This window comes from Spinacia oleracea, chromosome 4 (assembly GCF_020520425.1).
Source record: "Spinacia oleracea cultivar Varoflay chromosome 4, BTI_SOV_V1, whole genome shotgun sequence".
In the NCBI taxonomy this organism is placed as follows: domain Eukaryota; kingdom Viridiplantae; phylum Streptophyta; class Magnoliopsida; order Caryophyllales; family Amaranthaceae; genus Spinacia; species Spinacia oleracea.
Genome location: NC_079490.1, coordinates 133,707,736 through 133,719,147, shown reverse-complemented (window position 1 = coordinate 133,719,147; position 11,412 = coordinate 133,707,736). Strand labels below are relative to the sequence as shown.

General features: G+C 41.6%; 1 non-coding gene across 1 annotated transcript; it reads left to right on the top strand.

Annotated features, from left to right (window-relative positions):
* Nucleotides 1-10,148: 10,148 nt before the first annotated feature.
* On the top strand, nt 10,149-10,251 carry LOC130460404 (small nucleolar RNA R71). The gene has a single exon (XR_008920280.1). It is a non-coding gene; the product is annotated as a small nucleolar RNA R71 (small nucleolar RNA).
* The last annotated feature ends 1,161 nt before the right edge of the window (nt 10,252-11,412 follow it).

The following is an 11,412-nucleotide window of genomic DNA, read 5'->3' as shown; positions in this document are numbered from 1 at the left end:
CATCACCATCATCATCACCACCACCATGTTGTCCACCACTCGGCCCTGCTCCGCTACCTCCGGCACTAAAACCCCCTTGCTCAGCGACATGGGTAGTGGGCATATAAAAACCATGGGTACCGGGAGCTGCATAACCACCCGCTGGGTACTAGAACCAAGAGGGGTGCTCACTAGACTCACCAACAACGCCCTGCCTGGCATAATGATCATATATAGGGAATATATCTCTCTGATGGTCGCTCTCGAATTGATCAAATTGACTCTCAAACCGATCGAAACGGCTCTCGAATTGACTCTCAAATCGATCGAATCGGCTCTCAAATTGATCGAAACGAGAGGTGAGAGCCTCTTGGTTGAGCTTTAGCTGTCGGAATCTAGCATAAATAATCTCTGGGTCTAGGGGCCGGGCTCACCAGGCTGTCCTGCAATTCGTGCTGCATCCCTAAAATAGGCTTGCTCTTGTATGTGTTGCTGAACATTACCAGGGGCTTGCTCAGCGGGGATGTCATATAGATAGCTAGCCTGATCGGGAAGGAAAGCCGTGAGGGTAGTATTAGGCATTGTGAAAAGAGGCTTCCCATTGACCATCCATTGAATCTCACCAGGTACCAAGTTATTGTGGACGGGCTTGATCCACCCTTGCCTCTCCATATAGAGAAGTGTCATGGCATTACCACCCTCAACATGCCCAGTGTCTGGTTGAACAAAATTAGCTACACTCATAGCTAGGTGGGTGATCATGCCTCCCAGCACGATGGGGCGGCCGGATGACTGCTTTCCGACAGCCTGAAAATGTAGGGCCATGTGGTGGGCCACATTTATCCTATAAGAATTAGCTCCCATGTATACCCAACTTCCCAGAATCATCAATTCAGTACTACGAACATTGTTAGGCTCAAATCTCCCAAAGAAAGTGTAATACCTCGTATTTTTATAATATTTATAAATATATTTTATTATATTTATAAAGCATTTTACGATTTATTAGCATTTAAATAATATTTAAATGTAATTAATGTATTTTAATTAATTAGAATATTTCTTATTTTAATTAATTACGAAACGAATTTAATTCTTGAGTCGGGAAATTAAATGAGTTGCAAATGATTTTTAAGAGCTTCGGGTTTTTAAATAAAAAGTCCAGTTCGTTTTATTAATCAAGCCCAATCTAAACAGTTTAATTTAAATCCTAAGCTAGCCCAATTCATTTAATTCCTAAGCCCAACTCAAATATCCTAAGCCTAGCCCATCAAGGGATTAGGGAGCCTATAAATAGACTCCCCCATCATTAAATAAACCCCTAAAATTTCATAAAGCCCCTTTTTGATTTCTTAACCAACACTCCTCTCTCTCTCTCCTCTTTGGTTCGGTCCGCCCGCACGCACAGCACGAGCACGGTCGTGCCTCGTGTGCTGCTCGCCCTTGTTGCTCGCCCCTTGTTGCTCGCCCCTCCCTCTTGCTCGAGCCCAGCCAGCGCGCCCTTGCGTTGCTGTTGTGCTGTTGTTGTTGTTGCTGTGTGCGTTGCTTGCGCTAGCCACACCCACACTCTCTCGCTCTCTCCTCGCGCGCCAGCGCCCACACTCGCCTTCTCTCGCTCTCTCCTCGCGCACAGCGCGCGCCCCTGCAGCCCTCGCGCCCTCGCGCCAGCCCCTGCACGCAGCCCTGCTCGTCGCCCCTCTCGCCCGCGCGCGCACACACGGCGTGTGTGTGTGTGTGTGTGTGTGTTGTTCGTGTTCGTAATTCAATTCCTTTTTCGCCCAATCACCCTAATTCGTGATTGTTCCGTGCTATAGGCCGGATTGGTATAATTCTCTTCTTCCTTACCTATTCTATTTAGATTCCGTATTTTAAATTATTATGTTAACATTGTTTTGAGTAATTAAAATGCTGGGAACCGTTTATGAATACCGTGGTTTGAGGAATTGTGTTTTGTGATTCATTAGGATTGTTTTAATTATTAAAGAATGAATTTTCAGATTTGTTTATTTAATAAAGCATGGATTTTTATGATATTAATCTAGTGTATTGGGATTTTCAAGTTAGGGTTTTAACCTAGACCTAATGAGTCAATTGATTAGCATAATTAGGTGATGATTTTAATTATGATAATCAATTATATTTTCAGATTTGAATAAAGGTTTAAAGTGTTGATTTTTATTGATTTTAAAGGCGGAAAAAGTATGTTTTTGTACTAGGGATTGATTTTGCAAATTGAGACGACTTTATTATTGAAAAACGATTGAATTCTAAAGTCTAAAGGAAGTTTTAATTTTTATAAAGTTGCTGGAAATTTAATGAACATGGAAATAATTTAAGTTTCATTATTGTGTTGATAGGAGGTGATTTCTAGTTGAGTGCTCGTTATTGCAAAGTGGCCCCTACGCTTAGGTATTCAAGGTACGTACAAGTCTAGGGCGACCACACCTTTTGTCAATGACATTACATGATTGTTGATGATGTGAATTACATTATGTGGAATCATGTTTATTTGGTGAACGAGCATGTGTTTTGTGATGTTGGATTTGTTGGATTAATTGTTGAACAAGCATGTTGAAATTATTATGAGTATGGATTTCATTGTCAATCATGTTGTTCAATATTTATGCATGTATGGTTCAATTCACATGCAAGGGATGGATTATTTATTTGTATGCTATTGTACGGGATGTCTAGCATACTTTGAGCCATTTATTTGTACCTCGTTGTACTATTTATTTTACCACATGTGAAGGGTTAGCTCATGTAAGCCACCGCACATGTAGGGTTCAGTTGGGAATATTATGTATGAAATGAATTAGGATTTTGTCGTGCAAGGGCACAACCCTCATGTTAATGTGCATGATGTGGAGTCTCACTTTGGTGAGGAGGAACATGGTAGTAATATCACAAGTGTCTTGCTTGGTTGATCACAAGTCGTAAAGCATTAAAATAAGATTGTTTTGGTTGTTGCTTATTAATTTTATGTATGCATGTTGTCGAGTCTTGAGTTCACCTTTAATAAAATATTAATAAACGTAAAGTGCAACCAGAACAAGCTTCAAAACTCTTGGAACGTATATACCTTGAGTATGAACAATGGGGGGAGTCTTGCCGGAAATCTCGTACTCCTACTAATGATACAAGACGTACGTTGTTTCATTTATATCATGCGCAGGAATTCCGTCGGTATGGCCCGACACTCGGTATGGCCCAATTTTATTATTATTATATTTGGTGTATGGTTGGCTCCCATCACCTTTTCCCTTTGTGGATTATTCTTTTGGCCCGTTCGAAGCTTATTCTAATTAAATTGTGAGTCAAGAGTCGAGTCTTGTATCTCATGATTGTTTGATTTATTATTATATGGCTTTTGCATGTTGATTAGTAATTAGTGAGTGATGCATGTTTTAGTTTCATTTCACTCTATTCTTGTAAGTACTCAGCTTTTGCTGACTACGTGCTTTGTGTGTTTCTGGTCATGGCCTTTGCCTTAATGACCCTATGATGATCCATCATTTGCACTTGCATTGTTGGGGAGTAGAATAATATAGCAGGTTGGTAGATCAAGTACGGTCGAAATCATGTGGCTTGGGATGATTGAGAAAGTTGCATGTTTTCGTTCTTTGAAACTATTTTATTAATATTTTAATTATGTTTGAAATGTTTGAATTATTTATATTTTGGGTTTTGGGCCATTATGGTTCCAAATTGTAGGAGGCCTCAATATTAAATTTATTATGTTTTTAAAAGTTAGTTGACATTAAATTCCGCTGCGTAATTCTGGTAATAGCCTTAGCCGTTATCACGGTGGCGGTAATACTTTAGTAATTCCTTTATTTTAAGTTGGAAAATGGTTTTATAAAAGCAAGGAATTATTAGGGTGTTACAGAAAGTCATCCCGAAGAACCGTTGCCCTACCCTAATTAAGGGGTGTTGGAAAGAAGTGGCATGCAAATGTTGCACATCCTCCTTTACCTCCCCTGTTAAAGTATTCCATAATTGCAAAACATTGTAGGGTGCGAGGGGTTCCTTAGGCCCGCTTATGTTCATACCAAACACCCGAGCAAAATCTCTCAAAGTCATGTGGTAATTCTGATTGAGCAAACGAAAAGTCACATGCGTAATTTCACTACCACATCCTCTTACTACATTCAAACTACTCAAGCATTCGAGAGTGAGACGTGCATAAGTTTTTCTACCACAAATATCATACATTCTACCCAAGCCAACATGCTGAAATAGTTTTTTCATTTCGTTATCAATTCCTAACTTGTTTAGACTCTCCTTATGCAACCAACGAGTGGGGTGAATTAGTTTACCTTTGAGATTCTTAAAACGGCGGTGTTGGTCGTAGGAATCGAACACCACATCCGGGTAAGTAGTATCTTGCTCAATATGCACTTGAGTAGGTGGTGATGGTGCCCTACTCGTACTTGCCTCAGCCCTTGCCCTTTTTGTTGGTGCCATGGATGATTTTTTAAAGCTTTTTGAGTGAAATCCCTCTTTCAAAAATCTTAGTGAAATATGAAAATTTGATACAAAGAGATGAAAGAGGAGATGATGGGGATGCTTTTGATGTAAGGAACTTGTGATTTGGTGGAGTAATGAAGGTGGTATGAGGATTTGAAGAGTTAGGATTTTGAGGTTTAATGGAGTTTGGGGGAAAGTTGGGGAAGAAGAGGAATATGTTGTGAGAGGAAGCTCGTGCAAATGCAGGTTCTCCACGAAGAAAACAAGGTTGTGAGCGAAAACCGGCCGGTTTTCACAAACCTGCCTGTTTTCGTTATTTTACTTATTCCCTGTTCAGCTCGAAACCGGCAGGTTTGTAGGAACCTGCCCCCCCCCCCCCCCCCCCGGTTTTCGCTGCAGTTGAAGCTACATGATTTCCAGCCCACTGAAATCCGGCAGGTTTGCGAAAACCTGGCCCACCAGTTTTCGGTGTTTTTACTCCTTTTCACCTTCAAAATTGACTCCAAGTGCTGGATTTTTTCTTTGCATACGTAACCGGCCGGTTTTCGCTAAATTTTTTCACTTACGATCATTACTCTTTCAGCACCCAAATTTTTCTAAGGCATTAATTTTACGTTAAGCTCGTAACCGGCAGGTTCTCAAGAACCGTCCGGTTTTCACTGCCTTTGAAAAATCTCCGTATTTCCTCCAAATTGTGCCATTTAATGTACTTCGTATTGAAATCTACACATTACTTAAACGACCAAGTGGTAAAATTCCACTCTCCTCACCCCTCTAAGGCTATAAAATTTAAACTAAGAGCACACAAAAGCAATAAAAAAAATAAAAATCAAACTAGTGTAAGCAATAAAATTCGGGTTGCCTCCCGCAAAGCGCTGGTTTATTTTCAGGTCCCGCTCGACCTCATTACCTTAATATGCATATCATGGGGCAGAAGGGTTGAGGTGTTGAACCTCAACCATTCCTACAGTAGCCCCTTCATGGTACAACTTCACACGTTTCCCATTGACCTTGAATCGCTCACCATTGTTGTTCTCCACTTCGACTGACCCGAACTTACTAACCATAGTCACAGTGAACGGCCTAGACCACCTAGACTTAAGTTTTCCAGGAAATAACTTAAGTCTAGAGTTAAATAGTAGAACCTTGTCGCCCACTGCGAACTCCCTCTGAAGGATGTGACTATCGTGCCATCGCTTAGTCTTTTCCTTGTAGATATGGGGACTGTCATAGGCTCGCAATCTAAACTCATCTAGCTCACCCAACTGTAGTAGCCGCTTCTCACTGGCTGACTTAACATCCATGTTGAGTTGCTTGATTGCCCAATAAGCCTTATACTCCATTTCCACCGGCAAATGACATGCCTTACCATACACCAACCGATACGGGGAAGTACCAATAGGTGTCTTGAAAGCAGTTCTATATGCCCATAGAGTATCATCAAGCTTGTCGCTCCAGTCCTTCCTAGATTTCGCCACCACTTTCTCAAGTATAGATTTGATCTCCCAGTTAGAGACCTCAACTTGCCCACTCGTCTGAGGGTGGTAGGCTAGTCATGTACGGTGGTAGACCTCATATTTGTGCAGGAGCGCATCTAGATGCTTCTCATGGAAGTGCGACCCTCCATCACTGATCAATGCCCTCGGTACTCCAAACCTGGGGAAGATGATTTTCTTGAACAAGGAGATGACTGTCCTGGCATCGTTAGTAGGTGAGGCAACGACTTCCACCCACTTAGACACATAATCTACAACAACAAGGATATACAGATTACCCTTGGACGATGGGAATGGTCCCATGTAGTCTATCCCCCATACATCAAAAATCTAGACCTCAAGAATACCCTTATGTGGCATCTCATGCCTCCTCGAGATAGTGCCGGCCCTCTGGCACGCATCACAAGCCATGATAAAAGCTTGTGCATCCTTGAACATAGTAGGCCAATAAAACTCGCACTGTGACAACTTGGCATTGGTCTTCGAAGGTCCATGGTGGCCTCCATAAGGTGAAGAATGACATCTATTGATTATACCGTGGACTTCCCATTCTGGAACACATCTCTTATACAACCCTTCAGCAGTTTCTCGGAACAAATGTGGATCATCACAAAAGTAGAACCGAACATCATGTAGGAACTTCTTCTTCTGTTGATATGTGAGATCGGACGGAAGAATACACCCTACAATGTAGTTCGCATAGTCTGCGAACCATGGTGACTGACTGGCAAGTGCAAGTAGGTGATCATCCGGAAATGAATCATCGATCAGTGTAGACACTTTACCATCATATCTCAATCTAGACAAGTGGTCTGCAACCACATTCTCAACCCCCTTCTTGTCGCAGATCTCTAGATCAAACTCCTGTAGCAGTACTATCCATCGAATAAGCCTAGTCTTGGCTTCCTTCTTATAGAGCATATACTTAAGGGCTGCATGATCAGTGTAGGATATTACCTTGGACCCAATCAGATAGGTGCGAAATTTATCCAAGGCATAGACTATGGCTAGAAGCTCCTTCTCAGTATTAGCATAATTAACCTGAGCTCCATCTAAGGTCTTGCTAGCGTAGTAGATAGCATGCAAGACCTTTTCCTTTCTCTGACCCAAAACTGCCCCAACTGCGCAGTCACTTGCATCACATATTATCTCGAACGGGAGATCCCACTCGGGAGAACAAATGATAGGAGCTGAAATCAGTGCCTGTTTAATCCGGTCAAAAGCCTCAAGACAAAAATCAGTAAACACAAATGTGGCGTCATGGAGGAGGAGTTGGGTCAGTGGTTTAGCAATTTTAGAAAAATCCTTGATAAAGCGGCGATAAAACCCCGCATGACCAAGAAAACTTCTAACACCCTTCACATTAACTGGTGGGGGCAATTGTTCAATCACTTGGACCTTAGCTCGATCCACCTGGATGCCCTTATCAGATATCAAATGTCCCAAGACCACCCCTTCAGTAACCATGAAATGACACTTTTCCCAATTTAGGACCAGGTTACATTCTTCACACATTTTCAACACTTTAGTTAAATTAACCAAACAAGAATCAAAAGAAGTGCCATAGACGCTAAAATCATCCATAAACACGTCCATTATAGACTCAATAAACTCAGAAAAGATGCTCATCATGCAATGTTGAAATGTAGCAGGTGCATTACACAAACTAAAGGGCATCCTACGATATGCAAAAGTACCATAGGGACAGGTGAAGGTGGTCTTTTCCTGGTCGTCTGGATGTATGGGAATTTGGAAAAAGCCAGAATAACCATCCAGATAACAGAAAAACTTGTGACAGGCTAGCCTTTCCAACATTTGATCAATAAAGGGAAGGGGAAGGTGGTCTTTTTTAGAAGCAACATTCAGACGCCTATAGTCAATACACATGCGCCACCCTGTAACTACCCTAGTTGGGATTAATTCATTCTTCTCATTTCTAACCAAAGTCGCCCCCCCTTTCTTTGGGACTACCTGAACAGGACTCACCCACTTAGAGTTAGACACAGCATAAACAATACCCGCATCAAGCAGTTTCATAACTTCAGCTTTCACAACATCTTGCATAATGGGGTTCAAACGACGTTGGGGTTGAATGAATGGCTTTTTATTATCATCTAGATGTATCCTATGCATGCAAAAATCTGGGCTAATACCCTTAAAATCGTTAATACTGTACCCAATGGCCTTTTTGTGCTTTTTTAACACAGTAAGAAGTTGGGATAACTGGTCTGCATCAAGTGCAATACTGACGATCACAGGGAAAAGTTGTTCATCATCCAAAAATGCATATTTCAGATTAGCAGGAAGAGGTTTAAGTTTGGGTTTCTTTACCTCTTTTACAGAACAGACCGGCCGAACTAACCTCCTCACTTTGGTTCTCTCCTCGGGCTCAAGCTCTCCACCATCAAGAACTAACTCTAGAGCATCCACTTCAGCACTCCAAGAACTGCTATCACCTGCAGAAGATTCACAACAAAGCACTGCCTCCAAGGGGTCCCTTTCGAGAACTTGGGAGACGTTATCTCGCATAATAAAATCAACTACATCAATACGATAGCATTGTTCTTCCTCTAGCATGGGACTTCTTAAGGCACTATTCAGATTAAAAGTAACCTTATCATCCCCAACAAACAAAGTCAATTTTCCAGTTTTAACATCAATGACTGCCCCTGCCGTGTGAAGGAAGGGTCTACCTAAGATAATGGGAATTTGAGAATCCTCTTGCATGTCTAGTACTACAAAATCCACAGGTATATAGAATTTACCTACTCTAACGGGGACGTCCTCTAAAACACCTAAGGGGTATTTAACAGAACGGTCGGCCATTTGCAGAGTAATATTAGTAACTTTAAGCTCACCCATGTTTAATTTAGTGCAGACAAACAAGGGCATAATAGATACACTAGCACCTAGATCACATAAAGCCTTATCAATAAAAATAGTGTCAATGTTACATGGGATGGAAAAACTCCTGGGGTCTTTAAGTTTGGGTGGAGACTTGTTCTGTAAATAAGCACTACATTCCTCAGTAAAAGCTACAGTCTCTACCTCACAAGCACGTTTCCTGATCAAAATATCCTTCATAAACTTAGCATATGCGGGAACCTGTAAAATCAATTCAGTAAAAGGAACTGTTACCTGCAAGTTTTTGACCACATCCAAGAATTTGCCAAACTGTTTGTCTAGCTTACTCTTGAGTTGCCGGTTTGGGAAGGGGAGTGAAATAGGTAGTACTTGAATTTATATCCCCTTCTTAACCTCAGTTGTAGCCTCTTTTTCGTATACTACCTTTTCATCTTGTTTCCCATCCATGACTACCTTTTCAACCAGACCACTAGCAGACACCTTAGAATCAACCTCGACGGCCATAGAAGGACCGTCATAACCTCTTCCACTCCGCAAGGTAATAGCATTAGCAGTTTCTCTATTCTCAGGCTGTGAAGGGAGTTGACCCTGGGGTCTCCCTGCAAGAGTAGTAGCCATTTGTGCCTACTGAGTATCAATGATCTTGTTATGGGCAGCAAGAGCATCAACGTCATGTTCCTCATCTCTACTAGCATAGGATCAGACTGTGTGGGTTGAGGTTGTGGTGGTGGAGGGGGTGTGTGTTGTCTAGAGAACCCAGGTGGTCCGCCAGACTGTTGATTGTAGTTATTCCGTGGTTGGTATGGTTGTTGTGGTGGTGGGGGATGTTGAACCTGGTGGGGGTTCTGAATATTAGTACTCCTGTATGACATTAGGGGATTATTCTTATACCCCTCATTGTAGGAATTAGAGTACGGGTTATTCTGTTTGTAGGCCTGGAATGCATTACATTGTTAAATGGAGCTCCTACATTCCTATGCATAATGACCAGACATCCCACAGCTATCACATACATTAACGGCTTGAGAATTCAGTGCAGCTACACTAACAGGTTGAGCAGGTTGAGAGGTTGTTGCTTGCATATTATCGAACTTGTAATGTAAAGCAGTCAACTGGGAAGTCAGTTGTTCTATGGAATTTAGGTCATGCTTACCACCCTTGTTAGATATACCTCTAGGATTCCCATACTGGGCATTGTGAATGACCATCTCCTCAATCACCTCCATAGCTCTAGTCATAGCAAGTTGCATGAATCTCCCACTAGCAGCAGAATCCAAAATAAGTCTAGACTCATTACCCAGGCCATTGTAGAATTTTTGAATCAAGAACCACTCACTTAAACCATGGTGTGGGCACTCTGTAAATCCTTGAACCTTTCCCAGACCTCGAACAAACTCTCATCTTCTTGTTGAGTAATAGCAATGATTTGGCTCCTCAGACGAGCTGTCTTCTCAGGCGGGAAATATTTCACATAGAATGCAAGGGCCAAAGACTCCCAGTTAGTAATTTTCATTGCCGCCCGATTCAACCCATTGATCCACAACTTTGCCTTTCCACTCAGAGAGAACGGGAAAAGAATCTCCATAGTTTGTTCCGGAGTCACATTCTTCTGCTTAATGGTAGAGCAATATTGGATGAAGGATTGAATGTGAAGATTTGGGCCTTCACCTTTCTCCCCACCGAACTGGCGTCTCTCAATCATGTTTATCAATGTAGGCTCAATCTTGAAAGTCTCAGCTGCAATAGAAGGCATGATTGCCTTAGGTAGCAGGGACAGACTTGGCTTAGAGTAGTCTGTAAGCCGCGGTTCAACTGCTTCGTCACCCATCTCTATCTCTGAAACTGTATCTGTATTCTGAAAGGAAAAAGATCGCCAAGAATATGATCAAAATCAGAGTTAGAGTAATTCCCACACTCTGCGATAAAGTTTCTTCGTCTACAGAAGGTCCTTTCAGGTTCAGGATCGAACGGAGTAAGATTACTAGTACCTACGGTCCTGGGCATAGATAAAGAAACTACAAACGAGTGTGAGATCCGGTCTCAGGGAACCGGAGTTCCTTAAGAAATAACAAACAATAATCTAGAACAAATAATTAATAACAGAAAATAAAACCGCTTCCCCGGCAACGGCGCCAAAATTTGACAGGCTAAAGTCGCACCGCCTAATCAAAGATAAACCTAAGTCCACTAACAAGATAGTAAGGGAAGTAGGGATCGAATCCACATGGGAAACTACGTTCTTTCTATTACTAAATCTAAGGTCTAAACTATTGGGAACGGGAAAAAGGGTTGGTTTTTATGATTAAAAATACGACAATAATTAAATGACAGAGAATTCAGATATTAAAAGGTCTAGGGCATAGGTTCACCAATGAACAATAATCCAGGATGATAAACAATCAATAATAATCAATAAAGCAGTTAAGTAGACTAGCATTCTCTCTCGAATCGATACTAATCATAGACTTGGAATTAACGGGCTCTCGCTACGTATTAATCCTAATCCTACCTATTGACACAAGCCTAAACATCAAATTACATCTCTCGAATCTTAACTTGATATTGTTAAACTAATACAATCAGACCTGCGCAAATTTAATTA